The following is a 17,834-nucleotide window of genomic DNA, read 5'->3' on the forward strand; positions in this document are numbered from 1 at the left end:
CCCTTGACCTCACTAGTGGGTACTGGCAAGTAGCTGTGGCTGAGGAGGATCGGGAGAAGACGGCCTTCACTACCCCGATGGGACTCTGCGAGTTCAATAGTATGCCGTTTGGACTCTGCAATGCCCCCGGAACGTTCCAGAGATTGATGGAGTCCTGCCTGGGACACCGAAACTTCGAGACTGTGTTACTTTACCTGGACGATGTAATAGTGTACTCCAAAACGTACGAGGACCACTTGAAGCACCTGGCGGAGGTATTTGAGTCACTGTCCCGGTACGGGATGAAGTTGAAGCCCTCAAAGTGCCACCTGCTCAAGAGAAAGGTACAGTATCTGGGGCATATTGTCAGTCCGGAAGGAGTAGCACCAGACCCGGAGAAAATCACTGCGATCCAGAAGTGTCCGAAGCCGAAGAACCTCAAGGAGGTGCGTCAGTTCCTGGGACTAGTAGGATACTACAGCAGGTTTGTAAAAGACTACACTTAGAAAGCAGCCCCTCTGCAAGACCTCCTGGTAGGACAGTCCCCCAAAGGCAAGAATCCACCATTCCACTGGGGTAAGGAGCAAGCCGAGTCGTTTCAGGAGATGAAGGAGATCCTGACAGGTGATGAGATCCTAACTACAGCCAACCGTTCCTGCTGTATACAGATGCCAGCAACGAAGGACTGGGAGCTGTCTTAAGTCAGAAGCAGAATGGCCAAGAGAAAGTGATCGCATACACAAGCAGGAAGCGCCGCCCGACCGAGAGAAACCCAGAGAACTATAGCAGCTTTAAGTTGGAGTTCCTGGCCTTGGTCTGGGCCATCACTACCTAGCCTCCAGTAAGTTCACTGCCTTCACTGATAACAACCCCTTGACCCATCTTGAAACAGCTAAGCTAGGGGCACTGGAACAACGATTGATGGCTCGGCTGTCAAACTACCAATTTACAATTAAATACTGTGCGGGCCGCAAGAACGCCAACGCCGATGCCCTGTCTAGGATGCCTCACCAGTCAGACACAGAAGAAGAAGTGGATGACCTGGAGGAGATTGAACTACCTGCCTTTCACCGGAATGGGATGATCCAGGAGCACCGATCCTCCAGGAGGCAGCATGGAAAGACGTTAAACCCCCTGCCTCACCACAGCTGGAAAGAGACACAGGACAGTGACCCGGTTGTCAGCCGCATCAAGGAGCTGATTACCCAAGAAGGTTCCTCCCTGGAGAAGGAAGCGTCTCTCCAAGCAAACCAGCTGTGGAACAAGAGAAGCCGGCTGTTTATCTACCGTGAGAAGCTGTGCCGGAGGTACGTCAATCCAAAAACCCATGAGATGGTATGGCAGATAGTGGTCCCCAAGACAGACATCCAAATGGTGTTGGAGGCCTACCACGATCAGGCGGGGCACTTTGGCTGGAAAAAGCTAGAGACCCTGCTGAAGTGTCGATTCTACTGGGTAGGAATGCGCAGCTCCATCAAGCGGTGGTGCCGGGACTGTGGACCCTGTGGCCTCAGAAGAAAGGACTACAGCAGCCAGAAGGCACCCCTGCAACCCATCAAGACGACTCGACCCCTGGAGATCGTGGCCCTGGACCATGTCAAGTTGTCACCCAGCTGGTCAGGGTACTCCTTCTCACTGACCATGGTGGATCACTACTCCAGGTTCCTGGTGGTCGCCCCCCGTCAAAGACCTGACGGCAGAGACAGCAGCAAAGATGTTCCAGGCGTATTTCTGTAGACCCCATGGTTATCCTGAGCAGGTGTTGACGGACCAAGGTCCGGCCTTTCAGGCTGAGTTGTTCAAGGAGTTCTGCCATCTATACGGGTGTAAGAAGATAAGAACTACACCGTACCACCCACAAACCAATGGTCTCTGTGAAAAGATGAACAACATCATCATCGACCTGCTAAAGACCATACCACTTGAGGAGAGAAATCAGTGGCCAGACCTACTACCCGACTTAGTGGATCTGTACAACTATATACCAGTAAGTTCCACCAACTGCATTCCGGCATATCTCATGCGAGCAAGACCTGGGAAGCTGCCCATGGATCTGGAGCTTGGTGTTGTCGAGCCTGAAGCTGATATGACCACTGAGGATTGGGACACGACCAGACATGAACAATACAGAAGGGTACAAGCCTGTGTCGAGGACAGTCTCACTCGGGTGAGGGACAAGCAGGAAGCTCAATACAACAGAGGTGCCCAAGCAGAACCTTTCACACCTGGTGAAACAGTATTGAAAAGAAAGAGAAGAAACCATAAACTTGATGACCAGTGGGAAAAACAACCCTACACTGTGTTGAATTCAAGATTTGATAATAAAAAGACCTGCATAATTAGTAGAGATGGAGGTAGGACGACTGCAACAGTGTCCAGGGATCACCTAAAGTTGTGTCCAGATCTACTGAAACCCCAAAAAGAAGTGCCTCTCACCGTACCGGAGGAGCCTAAAGAAGCAGTGATACACACTGAGTTAGGAGATTTCCCGGCAGATTGGCCCCAACTAGGAGGAGCAGTAATCATCACTGTAATCACCTTCTACCCACAGCAAGAAGAACCTGTGAGTGCTGCAGAAGAGCCTGCTCAAGCAGAATCCCCGGAAGAAGGATCCCCGGTTGGAACAGAGCAAGAAGGCCCAGCCAATGGTATGCTTCCTAGTCCAGTAGGGAGGTCAATACAGTCATGTAGCCCCTCCACACCTAGTACTGACACATTGGGAGGTAGTGCACCTACTAGTACTTCACGGTACTACGCAGATCAACACGTAGCATGCGAGGTCAACCCCCTGTCAGGTACAGAGAGTAAAGTAAAACTCTGAAAATGTAGATAGTTACCCCTGGGGTATTATATAGCATTGAATTAAATTGTACTGTAGTATTGTGTGTTTTCATGCATATGTATATTATTTTGTGCTTTGCTTTATTATTGAACAGTTTAAGTTATATGGACTCTTTCCCTAATGACTTCCTTTATTGTTTACCTAAGAACTGCGTGGCTGAGGACTGTGTGCAGCCCAAAAACTGCTTCTTGTATATAATTGCACTCCCTGGAGTGCCCCTTTAGGTGACCTCAGAAGGAAAACCTGTCTGGAGTGGCTCTACTGGAGGTCCAACTCGGGATCTTCATGCCCTGAAGCCACCCCAGGGCCTACGTTGAGGGTTTGGGACAGGTCCCTCAAACCACCAAGTACTCTACCCTGTGAGATGGACATCCTGTCTGGGAACCTCACCATAAGAGACTTGAATTCTGAGGACGCTTTGTACCTGTTTATGTTATTATGCAACGTTTAAGAAATGTGCCTCCCATAAAGGGAAGAGTTATTGTATTGTTCATGTTTACTATTGTTGTTTTAAAATGTACTTCAGCCCGGGAGTGCTGAGCTTTGCTAGGGGGGAATGTGGAGCCCAGCTATGCTTGGTACCACAGATCCTAGAAGTGTGCATTGATGGAATCCTCCACAAGAGGCCCCCATAAACATTCACACATCTCCACCTTCCACCTCAGACCAGCAGAGGGAGCCCATTAGGGATATAAATAGGGAAGGTGGAGCTAGGCAGTTCAGTTCCTCTGAAGAGTTCCTGCAGTAGAGAAGCCTGAGATAGGTCAGTCTGCAGTGGAGCTCAATCTAGTCTAGAGAACTCAGTTAATAGTTCAGCAGTGGAGAACGAGGCTCCAGCTAGCTAGATTCAGGGAGCTCAGTTAGAACTTAAGGTGTGCCGGCGCGATAAGATCGGTGAAGCGCGGAAAGCTGCCGTTAGTGTGTATAGCATAGTGTGGGCCCGAGTAGGCCGAAGGCGAGTGGAGAGTTAGTAACATAGGGGGCAGAGGAGCTTAACTAGCTCACCCCGAAGAATTTACCGGACACCGGTTCCGAGCTTACCGGGATCTCCAAGACCCAGTAAGGCATAACCGGAATCCCTGGAAGACTACAGGTCCCAGGTTCACCAGAGAGCTGATACGTAACAGAGCCAGGAGACACATAGACCCCGTAAGCTGGGAGCGTGCACTCCAAGAGAAGGCCCAACCACACCGTCAGCCGGTGCAGGACAGAGACAAAGTTAGGCCTAGCTTCAGGCAGGTCAGAAACTTACTACGCAGAGGCAAGAAGCAGGAGGCCCTACACCCGCTCATTGGGGAGGATCCTGATATGCACCCTTCACCCTACAGTGCTCCGGGATGTGCCTGAGTTTCCACCAGTAAAAGGTACTGAAGTGACTACCGTGTCCATCCCCGTTCTTGCTGTGACCCGGCTGGGTCTCGCCTGCCCTGCATCCCCCGCTCCATACGCTGCCCTGAGGCCTAGCTCCACCTGTGGGGAGCTATACCATCGAGCTGCCTTGTCACCGGCCTCAGTGGATTGCCGCAGCGCTGGTGATTCTCACTAGAAACCACAGGTGGCGTCACAAACTTTCATAAAATTTACAAACAATCCCCTTTTAAAAGCTGACCCCAGGGTACGGACCCGGGAGCCGACCACCGCGACATCCCCAAAGGCCAGGCAAAGGCCCGGGTACCGAGTCATCCCCATCGCCTGGGCTAGTCACTTACTCCCCTTCTCTCTGCCATCAATAACATAACTACCTGATTGGTGTCACCATTACCTAAAAACGCATTAAATACCAATATTACTGTTATACATAAAGAAGGAAAAGGCCCTGCTCAATGCTCTAGTTATCGCAAAATCTCTCTACTTAGTGTAGATCTTAAGCTTAATGTAACGGGTCTGGGAGGCGGAACCTCTGAGCTACTATACAAGGGGGCGGTCCTTGTAAGGGAGCGGGTGGCGACCAGGCAGGCAGTCACAGCAGGTGACCGGGACAGTCTCTAGAAGAACGGGCAGGAGGTCACGGCAAGTGACCGGGGCAGTCTCTGGATGAACGGGCAGATGGTGTCACACTGTCACAGAATACTGGAGGTAGGGGGCCTAAGCTGACCCTAAGCTGGGGCCCTGACTAATCCCTCATCCTGGAGGTACTGTTAAAGGTACAGAGGTCCAGGCTACCAGCGTAACCCCTACCTCCTGAGGATCCCTGCACCACAGTAATCTAGTCCTGAGAAGGACCCCGATCACAACAATTGGGAACCAGCAATAATATGCCCACACACAGTATTTAGACGAACGAGACAGTACAAGGGAAAAACCAAAACCACCTTGCATACAACTTCAACACAACTACAACAGAGGGAACACCAACGGGAAAGGAGATAAATGATAAAGCGAGGAAAGGGAAATAAAACTTCCAAATACACTTATCTCAGCAACTCCAAACACCACGATCCGCTCTGTAAGTCTGAATGAAAAGCTTTCACCGACACCTCACAAACAGACCTGCAGGAATATAAAGGAGTCTCACTAACGAAGCATTGATTGCAGCTGGGCGAGGCTGGACCTCAGCTAGCCCAGAGAGAGAGAGAATTAACTCCTTCACTGCCGAGAAAACACAAAGCACCAACAAGTCAGCTGCGAGAAGTCAGGCTGTGTACTCGTGACGATCTTCGTGGCAACACACCCGTGACAGTACCCCCCCTTCTACGAGGGGCCTCCGGACCCTCAGGGCCAGGTTTATCCGGGTGAGTCGTGTGGAAGGCCCGAACTAATCGGTCTGCGTTAATATCCGACGCAGGAACCCACATCCTCTCCTCAGGACCATACCCCTTCCAATGAACCAAGTACTGAAGGGACCGGCGATTAAAGCGTGAATCAATGACCCTCGATACCTGGAACTCCAAGTTACCATTGACAACCACAGGAGGGGGAGGTAAAGGTGACGGTACCACCGGCGCCACATACCTCTTAAGCAATGATCTGTGAAACACGTTGTGAATTTTATACGTAGGGGGGAGGTCAAGACGGAATGCCACCGGATTAATAACAGAACTGATTCTGTACGGCCCGATGAACCTGGGACCCAGTTTCCAGGAGGGAACCTTAAGTTTAATATTCCTGGTAGACAACCATACCTGATCGTTCACACTTAGGTCCGGACCAGACACTCTCCTCCTATCAGCCATACGTTTGTATCGGTTCCCCATAGTATTCAGATTCTTCAGCACCCCTCTCCATACTGAAGCGAGAGATGAGGAAAATCGTTCCTCCTCCGGAACCCCCGAAGAGCCCCCCCTACTGAAAGTACAAAACTGGGGGTGAAAACCATATGCCCCAAAAAACGGGGACTTACCAGTGGACTCGCTTCGCCTATTATTGAGAGCAAACTCTGCCAGAGGTAGGAAAGAAGCCCAGTCCTCCTGGTTCTCTGACACAAAACACCGAAGATATGTCTCCAAGCTCTGGTTCATACGTTCCGTCTGACCATTGGTCTGAGGATGAAAAGCCGACGAGAATGACAAATGCATCCCCCGCCGTGCACAAAACGCCTTCCAGAACTTGGACACAAACTGAGACCCCCGATCAGACACCACCTCGGAGGGTACCCCGTGAAGCCTCACAATCTCCCCAATGAACACCTGCGCAAGAGTTTTAGCATTAGGGAGAGCCGGAAGAGCGATAAAATGTGCCATCTTGCTGAACCTGTCCACTACAACGAGTATGACCGTTTTACCCGAAGACGGAGGGAGGTCCGTAATAAAGTCCATAGACAGATGAGTCCAAGGACGCTCCGGGATCTTCAAAGGTAAGAGGGCCCCAGACGGACGGGTATGTGAGGTCTTAGAGCGCGCACAAACCCCACAGGACGCGACAAAAGTTACCACCTCTTTATGTAAGTTAGGCCACCAAAACCGACGCGAGAGGAGATCCACAGTTGCTTTACTCCCCGGGTGTCCTGCAAAAACTGAGTTATGGTGTGCCTCGATCACCTTTTGTCGCAACTGATCTGGAACGAACAGTCTCCCCGAAGGTCCAACAGGGGCGTCCCCCTGAGCCTCCAATATCTCCTCCTCCAGCTCAGAGCATACTGCCGAAACCACCACCCCCTCCTGAAGAATAGGAATCGGGTCGTCTGTATTCCCGGCCCCAGGGAAACTACGAGATAAGGCATCCGCCTTTACATTTTTAGACCCAGGACGATATGTAACGACGAAATTAAACCTGGTAAAAAACAATGACCACCTAGCTTGTCTGGGATTCAGACGTTTAGCGGACTCCAGATATAGCAGGTTCTTGTGATCGGTGATGACGGTGACCGGATGAACTGCCCCCTCCAAAAAATGGCGCCACTCCTCAAAAGCTAACTTAATGGCCAGGAGTTCCCTATTGCCGACATCGTAATTCCTCTCAGCGGACGACAATTTTTTAGAGAAAAAGGCGCACGGATGCCACTTACCAGGGGACGAACCCTGTGACAATACTGCTCCCACCCCTACCTCGGAAGCGTCTACCTCTACAAAGAATGGCTGAGACGCATCAGGTTGAATGAGTATGGGTGCCGAGGCAAAACATTTTTTCAAGGAGGAGAATGCTTGACAAGCCTTGTCAGACCACCTAGAAAAATCCGTCCCCTTTTTAGTCATGTCTGTGAGAGGCTTAACCATGGACGAGAAATTACGAATGAACTTCCGGTAATAGTTAGCAAACCCCAGGAAACGTTGTAGTGCCTTAAGATTCTCCGGCCGATCCCACTCAAGAACTGCCCGCACTTTCCCAGGGTCCATACGAAAACCGGACGCAGAAACCAGGGAGCCTAAAAACTGGAGTTCCTGTACGGCGAACACACACTTTTCCCACTTGGCATACAGTTTATTATCCCGCAAGATCTGTAACACCTGTCTAACGTGCTCCTGATGAGACACCAGATCCGGCGAGTAAATTAAGATATCATCCAGATATATGACAACAAACTGTCCCACCAGGTGGCGAAAAATATCATTAACAAAGTGTTGAAACACCGCCGGGGCATTAGTCAGACCGAATGGCATGACAAGGTTCTCATAATGCCCCTCCGGAGTGTTAAAAGCCGTCTTCCACTCATCCCCCTCCTTCATCCTAAACAGATTGTACGCCCCCCTGAGATCCAACTTAGAGAACCATTTGGCGCCCACGATCTGATTAAAGAGATCGGGAATAAGTGGGAGCGGATACGGATCTCGGACCGTAATCCGATTAAGTTCACGGAAATCCAGGCAAGGGCGTAGGCCTCCATCTTTCTTCTTAACAAAGAAGAACCCCGCGGCCACCGGTGAAGATGAAGGTCTAATATGCCCCTTAGCCAGACTTTCAGAAATATAATCCTTCATGGCCTGCCTCTCAGGACCAGAAAGGTTATACAACCTAGCTTTAGGTAACTTGGCCTCAGGGAGCAGTTTTACAGAACAGTCATACTCGCGATGAGGAGGTAGTTCCTGACACCCATTCTCCGAGAATACATCCTCAAAGTCTGCCAGAAATGGAGGTAAGACCCAAGGAGTAACCGCACCGATGACCGTGTTCATGCAGTTTTTATTACAGAATTTACTCCATTGGCTTATCTCTCTGGTTTGCCAATTAATAACAGGGTTATGCTTAGCTAACCAAGGAAGGCCCAACACTATAGGAGTGGGAAGACCCTCCAACACGTAGCAAGACAACAGTTCTTTATGTATTGCCCCCACTTGAAGTTTTACGCCATGCACAGCTTGCAAAAAACTTCCCTGACCGAGAGGCCTGGCATCGATCGAGAATATGGGGATGGGTTTAGCCAACTCACTCAATCGCATACCTTGAACCCGGGCAAACCGAGCATCAACCAGATTAGCCCCGGCCCCACTATCCAGAAGAACAGATATCCTCTCAGTTCTCGTACCCACCACCACCTCCGCCGGTACGAGAAACTGAGACGAACCTAGGGACGAAATACCTACTCCCAGATTGCCGTCCACCACACAACCTGGGATCAACAGTTTTTTCGACGACTCTTTACTCTGCAAGGGGCGGGATGGACACCCCCCAATAAAATGTCCCTTTTTCCCGCAGAGGAAACACCTTCCTGTCTTATGGCGCACCACCGGTCCCCTTCCCCGAAATGATGTCCCTCCTAATTGCATAGGCTCCTCCGGACTGACCAGGGGAACCACCATATGAGGGGACCTTGTAAGAGGTGGAGACATTACAGGGGGTAGAGTTATCCCGCACCTCTCCCGAAGCCGTCTGTCAACGCGAATAGCAAGGGCCATAGCGGCTTCCAGTGACGCGGGAGAGTCATACTGTGCCAACACATCCTGTAATTTGTCGGATAAACCATGACAAAACTGGCTCCTAAGAGCCGGGTCATTCCACTGGGTGTCCGTGGCCCACCTACGGAACTCCGAACAGAATTCCTCCGCCGGACGATCTCCCTGCTGAATCCTACGTAACTTAGACTCAGCAAGGGAGATCCGATCTGGGTCATCATATACGAGTCCCAAAGCAGCGAAAAACCTATCCACTGACTGGAGAACCGGGGAGCTTGGGGGAAGAGAGAACGCCCAAGATTGTGGGTCCCCTTGTAGGAGCGAGATGACAATTCCCACCCTTTGTTCTTCACTGCCCGATGACCGAGGCCGCAGCCGAAAGTACAATTTGCATGCCTCCCGGAAAACAAAAAACTTGTCCCGCCCCCCAGTGAACCTGTCAGGGAGAGCTACTTTAGGTTCTGGTCCGGCTTGCTCCAGAGGATGCAAAACCTTGGACCTAACGTCCGCCAGCCCCATGGACAAACTCTGCAACTGCCGAGCTAGACCGGCTACTGGATCCATGGTAGCTGGAGAAAAACTAAGTGGGTCGGTGAAAATGTCACACTGTCACAGAATACTGGAGGTAGGGGGCCTAAGCTGACCCTAAGCTGGGGCCCTGACTAATCCCTCATCCTGGAGGTACTGTTAAAGGTACAGAGGTCCAGGCCACCAGCGTAACCCCTACCTCCTGAGGATCCCTGCACCACAGTAATCTAGTCCTGAGAAGGACCCCGATCACAACAATTGGGAACCAGCAATAATATGCCCACACACAGTATTTAGACGAACGAGACAGTACAAGGGAAAAACCAAAACCACCTTGCATACAACTTCAACACAACTACAACAGAGGGAACACCAACGGGAAAGGAGATAAATGATAAAGCGAGGAAAGGGAAATAAAACTTCCAAATACACTTATCTCAGCAACTCCAAACACCACGATCCGCTCTGTAAGTCTGAATGAAAAGCTTTCACCGACACCTCACAAACAGACCTGCAGGAATATAAAGGAGTCTCACTAACGAAGCATTGATTGCAGCTGGGCGAGGCTGGACCTCAGCTAGCCCAGAGAGAGAGAGAATTAACTCCTTCACTGCCGAGAAAACACAAAGCACCAACAAGTCAGCTGCGAGAAGTCAGGCTGTGTACTCGTGACGATCTTCGTGGCAACACACCCGTGACAGATGGTCACGGCAAGTGACCAGGGCAGTCTCTGGGTGAACGGGCAGATGGTCACGGCAAGTGACCGGGGCAGTCTCTGGGTGAACGGGCAGATGGTCACGGCAAGTGACCGGGGCAGTCTCTGGATGAACGGGCAGATGGTCACGGCAAGTGACCGGGGCAGTCTCTGGGTGAACGGGCAGATGGTCACGGCAAGTGACCGGGGCAGTCTCTGGGTGAACGGGCAGATGGTCACGGCAAGTGACCGGGGCAGTCTCTGGGTAAAGGGTTGGTACGACCTGTGGCGGCTGATGGTAGACGTGAGCTCCCAGGAGAGCAGGCGAGAGTCTCTGGATAAACGGGTGGTCACAGCATGTGACGGCGGAGCCTCCAGGAAGACCAACAGACAGGCGGCAGATGAGCGCTCCCAGGTGAGCGGGCAGAAGTCTCTGGACAGGCGGGTGGTCACAGCACGTGACGGCAGAGCCTCCAGGTAGGCTAGCAGACAGGCAGCAGATGAGCGCTCCCAGGTGAGTGGGCAGGAGTCACTGGACAGGCAGGTGGTCACAGCACGTGACGGCAGAGCCTCCAGGTAGGCTAGCAGGCAGGTAGCAGATGTGCGCTCCCAGGTGAGCGGGCAAGCTGGTCCTTAGACAGACTGACAGGAGTAGTAAGGCAGACCGTCGGACCTCAGGCTAGCAGGCAGGTAGCAGAATATCAGGCAGGAATAAGACAGCAAGCTGGCAGGAATCTGGCAGGTATCTGGCAGGTAACTGGCAACGGGACCTGAGGGCTGAAGCAGAGTAGTGAACAGTGCAACAACATTGCTCGGGCACCTCCATTTTGGAGGAGGTGCCTTATATATGGTGAAGTCCTCCGGCCATTGGCCGGGGACTCCTTAGGACGGCGCGCGCGGCCCCTTTAAGAGGGAGGGAGAGCGCGCGCGCGCGCCCTAAGCACAGTGGCCGGGAAGGAGCGCGCGCTGCCAGCAGAGCGGGAGGAGGACGCCGGGCACGGAGCAGAGAGGTGAGGGGAACAGCGTCCCTGCCTAGCAGAGGGCAGGGACGCCGGCGCTACACTTAATACCAGGATCCTGGCAATCAGATTGGCACCTCCGCTCGGAGGCATCATTCACCATGACCAGGCTGGCTTCATGGCTGGCAAAGAGGCGAGAGATAACACTACCAAAGCCCTGAACCTTATTCCTAGAGCCAAATCAGATGATACCGCTTTGATGCTGCACTCCATGGATGTTGAAAAAGTATTTGATAGAGTTAATTGGGTATCATGGAAGAATTACTGAAGATAATTGGATTGCAGAGTTCTGTGTTAAAATGGATAAGGGTCCCTTTATAATTCACCTACAGCCTGTGTCCGGGTAAATGGTTTCCTTTCCAATGGCTTTCCTATTATTATTATTATTTATTTATATAGCGCCATTGATTCCATGGCGCTGTACATAAGGAGGGGTTACATACCAAATATAGATATCACTTACAGTAAACAAACTAACAATGATAGACTGGTACAGAGGGAAGGTGACCCTGCCCTTGCGGCCTTACATTCTGCAGGAACAGGGAAGGAGACAGTAGGTTGGGGGTTGCATTAGCTCCGGTGTTGTTGAGTTGGCAGAGGGCAAGGTCATGGCAGGCTGTAAGCTTGTTTGAAGAAATGGGTTTTCAGGTTCCGTCTGAAGGATCCAAGTGTGGCAGATAATCGGACTGGTTGAGGCACAGAATTCCAGAGGATGGGGGATATTCAGGAGAAATACTGGAGGCAATTGGGCGAGGAACGAATAAGTGTGGAGGAGAAAAGTAGGTCTTGGAAGAACCGGGGATTACGTAAGGAAATGTATCGGGAGATTAGTTCAGAGATGTATGGAGTAGAGAGGTTATGGATGGCTTCGTAGGTCAGTGTTAGTAGTTTGAACTGGATACGCTGGGCAATTGGGAGCCAGTGAAGGGATTTGCAAAGGGGTTAGCAGAGGAGTAGTGAGGCGAGAGATAGACCAGTCGCGCAGCAGAGTTAAGGATGGACTGGAGGGGTGTGAGAGTGTTAGCAGGAAGGCCACAGAGGAGGATGTTGCATTAGTCGAGGCGGGAGATGATGAGGGCATGCACAAGTAGTTTAGTAGATTGAGGGTTGAGGAAAGGATGGATTCTGGAAGTATTTTTGAGCTGCAGGTGACAGGAGGTGGCGAGAGCTTGGATGTGGGGTTTGAAGGACAGGGCAGAGTCAAGAGCTACTCCGAGGCAGCGGATTGCCAGTACAGGGGAAAGTGTGATGTCATTTATTGTGATAGAAAGATCAGGTGGAGAAGATATGCGAGATGGGGGAAAGAAGATGAGTTCAGTTTTGTTCACATTGAGCTTGAGTAAGCGGGAGGAGAAGAAGGAGGATATAGCTGCTAGACATGCTGGGATTCTGGACAGCAGAGAGGTGACATCTGGGCCAGAGAGGTAGATCTGGGTGTTATCAGCATACAGATGGTACTGGAAGCCATGGGATTTTATGAGCTGTCCCAGGCCAAGGGTATAGATTGAGAAGATTAGGGGTCCTAGTACAGAGCTTTGAGGGACTCCAACAGAGAGGGGGTGGGGTGAGGAGGTCATGTGGTAGTGGGAAAGGATAAATGTGTGGTTAGAAAGGTATGAGGAGATCCAGGATAGGGCAAGGTCTTTGACGCCGAAGGAAGAGAGGATCTGTAGTAGGAGGCAGTGGTCAACTGTATCGAAAGCAGAGGAGAGGTCAAGAAGAAGGAGTACAGAGAATTGTCTGTTAGCTTTGGCTGTAAGTCATTGGTGATTTTGGTAAGGGCAGTTTCGGTGGAATGGTGGGGGTGGAAACCGGATTGTCAGTTGTCGAAGAGATAGTTAGATGAGAAGTGGGAGGAAAGTTCAGTGTGAACGTGTTGCTCAAGTAGTTTGGAGGCAAATGGGAGCAGCGATATGGGGCAGTGGGAAATGGCACCCGCCAAGGTCGTGCCCTTTGCCCTCTTATCTTTAATCTTACCCTCGAACCCTTCATCTGTCCCATTAGAGCTAATCTTGACATTTCGGGTTTAAAGATCCAAGATTAATCATATAAGTTCGCTGCTTATGCTGGCAATTTGCTATTTTATTTATATCACTAATACGATCATCTGCCTTCCTAATCTAATGTTGGAATTCAAAAGATATGCATCTTTGAATATTTTAAGATTAATTTATCCAAATCCGAAGCTCTGAATATCAATCTCCCAAATAAGACCGTTTCCTCATTACAACGTACTTTTACATTTTGGTGGTCATCACAGTCTTTAAAATACCTGGGCATTTTCCTCCTTGCAGATCTACGCTCCACTTTTAGACTTAACTTTTTACCTCTACTCCAGGCTATTAGAGAAGATTGTGCAAAATAGTCTAAACATTTCTTTACTTGGTTTGGGAGATGTGAAATATTCAAAATAAATACCCTCCCTTGCGTTTTATATCTTCTCCAAACTCGCCCTTTTAAAATCCCTAAATTCTTATTTAAAATACATTGATTCTCTGCAGATAGGATTTATTGGCTTTATTTAGGCAAACAAACCAGCCAGATTACAGAGTATACATTTTTTTTGTAGACCTAAAAAAGGGGACGGGTTGGGTCTTCTGGAATTAAGGGGCTAAAATCTGTCTACCCATGAGTCAAGAGTATTAGATTGGTGTAGACATGCTTCCTTGAAGCCGTGGCTGCAAATAGAGCACAGTTTTTCAGAAGTCTCTTTATCAGCTTTGTCTTGGCCAGCCAACATTAACTTTCCCTCATTGAAGTCTCATCTTACTATTAGTACCACCTTCCATTGCTGCTCCAATTCAGAGATATGAAAACTTCTCTTACCCATCCCATCACCTCTTTATCCTATTGTTGGTTCTCCTGAGTTTCCTCCAAGCTTAACAGAGCCATTCTCTTCCAAATTAGGCTCAATATGTACGTAAAACAACTGCATTTGAAAACATCTTTGTGGGAGAAGGTATAATCCGCCATACATTATCTATTGTCTGTTCCTTGCTTGTTAATCCAATGGATCAGTCACCTCTTGGATTCTTGCCCCAGTGGGAGGATGATTTGGGCACTTCTTTTACCTGATCAAAGGGTTAAGGTACTGTCCTCCTTGGCTCAAAAATCTTCAATAAGCTCACATCTTCAAGAATCGAATGATAAAATTTTGTTCCGATGGTATAAGGTTCTAACTAACTAAAATAAAACGTTCCCCTCGATCGATCCTGTGTGTTGGAGATGTAGACTTCATGGGGCAATTTTTGCTATATCTTTTGGTCCTGCCCAGTTCTACAACCCTTCTCGACTGATTTTAAAAGCATAATTAGGCTAGTCACTGGTTACACTTCAGAGATGGGTCCTAAACTGTTTCTCCTCCAGCTCTGCGAGACTCCTGCTTCCTCCTTTAAACTTCCATTCTTAAGATTCTTGGTGATGGCTGCCAGAGCCTGCATTCTTCTACTTTCAAAGACTGCAAATCCACCTAATATGTCCCTCTGGATTTCCAAGGACAGTGGCTTAATGTATATGGAGGACCTGACGGCTTCTCTTTACAACAGATATGATGCCTTTTGCAAAACATGGTACAAGTGGATTTAGTTTCAACGCTCCACAGAATATGGAAACCTAGCGCTCTCAGGCACCTCTCCCTGACTTAACCTCTTAATTGTTATTGATTGGTTGCATATTACAGTCCCCTACCACTCCTTCCCTTCGCTTTGTTTTTTTCTCCTTCCTCTCTCATCTCTCTCTCTTGCTTCTAATTTTTATTTTAGATTTTTACTCTCCCTAAAAAAGGGAAAATAAGCGAGACTAATCAGTTTGTTAAAGAACCTCACTTATATTATAAATCCCTCATCATATTTTTGAGGGACAAATGTAGTTCCAATTGCTTGATGCCATATAATGTTACTGAACTCCCCAGAGTACTATTCAAAGGTGACACATGACTGTAGAAAGGGGCGAACCCTCAACTTCTGGATCTTCTATTATCTATATTTACATTGAGTCCGGTTGTGTGCCTGGTTTCTTATTACTGTTGGGGGGCAGGAGATTAGGAAAAATATAACTTCTTGTCTCACTGTCTCCTCCTCTTTTTCCTACCAGAAGAGATGGCAGAAGAATTTCCCACCCACCCCTTTGTTTGTTTGACACCCAAAAAATAACGTGTTGTGTTTTCTATTAGGCCATGTAGTTTTGGTTCATGCGCTAATAATGAGGGTCCATGCCATATCCAGAAGTGATGTAATATGATGTTTTATTTCATTGCTGTAAGTGATGGCTGCAATAGTTTTTTAATAATAAAAAATAAAAAAAGGATAGAAGGATGAGGGCCAGATACCAGGTGATAGTAAAAGTCACATCAGGCGAGCAGTATGAATACCGCGGAGCCTGGTGACAGAGGTGATACATGTCCGGGTAGAGATGTAACAGTCTGAAGGCCACAGTTAGTTGGTGAAGGTCCTTCTATACTGGTCCAGCAGTGATGGTGGATCTGCTGGACTTCAGGGCGCTGGATGCGGAGGTGTCCTGTCTTTTAGATGGTTTTAGGGCAACAGTGACAACATGCAAAAGCACGAGCAGCCCTGGATAATCCACGCCGGCAGGATGATAAGATCCGGCGGAAGATGGAACCTATGAGAAGAGAAGTAAATATAATGTAAGTGATGGGACTCCATATTACATGATGCTACTGTGCGGTCACTGTGGTCGGACGGCAGAGGAATCTTATCATACGGAGGTCAGGGATCATTGTCAGCCATCATACATGTGACAATCACATCACTGACAGATGACATCTGCTCCACATGAATTATTCTCACTGACATCACACAACATGGAGCTGATTCTCACACTTACCTCGTCTCTTTTTCCCCTTTTCTACATTTTCTGATTTTTTTTGCTCTTTACTCAGATTTATTGCAGATTTTCCTTCTTCCTGAGCTGGAAATTCTGATCAGAAAGTGAAAAAAAACCTCATTAATGATATATTCTTATGGGATCTGCTTTGTATCTTTCCTGTATATAGTAAAATTGCTCTAGTCCTGTCTCCTATAGTCCTGGTAATCTGGTATTACATCATAATAGGGCATAATAAGTCCTATATACCACACAAGACCTCATCTGAGGGGCATTAGATGTGTCACTAATATAGAGCAGTGAGCTCTTTGTGTGCCGCCATGTGGTGCATCCCTAATGAGCGATATTCTACTATAGGAGATTATGTTACATTATGATAACCTAGGTAACTGGATACTACAAAGAAATTGACAGAATCCATGAACAAAAAACTGCTGTACAAAATTAGGGAAATAGGGACACAGTACGGGTTCATGGTCAACATAATTGGGATCCATGAAACATGGATGACATAGGAGACCTATTGCAGAAAACCATATGGAAATGTTGGAGCCTTGAAGTCAACACTCACATTGTTGGTGCTGTAGACATGTACATACCTAATAATGGGGACGAGGGTGGCAAGATGGTAATATCATCGTCTGTATTAGATACAGGAACCGATTCTTCCTCCCTGTTCAGAAAAAGAAAAATGTGTAAATCACAAGTAATCACAGTAAAAAAAGGGGTTGTCTCACAATAAGAACAACGACTAAAAGGTCTAATAGGACATATGACTGTCGTGGTGGGGAAGGTCTTCTGCTCCAAACTACCTTTTATAGAGCGAAGTGGAAAATAACTATCAAGAATATCTGGCATGTAATACTACATCTCTACTATAGCGTGGGCAGCAGTAAAAAATTCATGACCGGTTACAATTGTGGGCTGTTATCACCAGCGGTTTCTAAAGCCAAAAGCACAATGGCCGCTAACCATGGGGCAGTGGATGCTGCATTTGATATTATGGTTTTTATGTCCTTTGTTTGGTGTTGTGCACATGTATCAGTCTGGAGCTCCCAGTAATGACCCCATAATCTACTCACATTTTTGAGGTGTTTGTGTTGGAGGCCGGGGTAAACTCTGGAGGGGACGTGGGATCCTCATCGCTCATCATCCCGGTAGTGTTGGTACAGAGCTAAATGAGGGCAATAATAAGGTTTGAATTATTTATTTTTCCTTTTAGAGGTCTTTTTTTTACATATTTTAGATTTATTGATCACATACTTACTTTACGAACCTGTTCAGAAGATGGTGTAATTTTTAGGGAGAAAATGCTCTCATTGTTCTCCCTTGTGCCCTCCTCATCCTCTGAGACCTGATGGTTGATTTTATCAGAGTGATCTACAAGATATAGGTAATGAAGTATTATTAGAGGTTGTCAGTATAACAAAATCACCATTTTCACTAGATTACTGGATGTTACAACATAAATCACAGAACACTATAACAAAAACTCCTGTATAAAATTAGGGAAATAGGGATAGAGGATGGGCCCATGGTCAACATAATTGGGATCCATGAATCATTGATAACATAGGAGACCTATTGCAGAAAAACCATGTGGAAATGTTTGAGCCTTAAATTCAACATTCATATTGTTGGTGCTGAAGACATGTACATAC

The sequence above is a fragment of the Phyllobates terribilis genome, unplaced genomic scaffold (assembly GCF_046119375.1).
Source record: "Phyllobates terribilis strain yellow unplaced genomic scaffold, ASM4611937v1 Scaffold_9__5_contigs__length_417890890, whole genome shotgun sequence".
NCBI classification, from domain to species: domain Eukaryota; kingdom Metazoa; phylum Chordata; class Amphibia; order Anura; family Dendrobatidae; genus Phyllobates; species Phyllobates terribilis.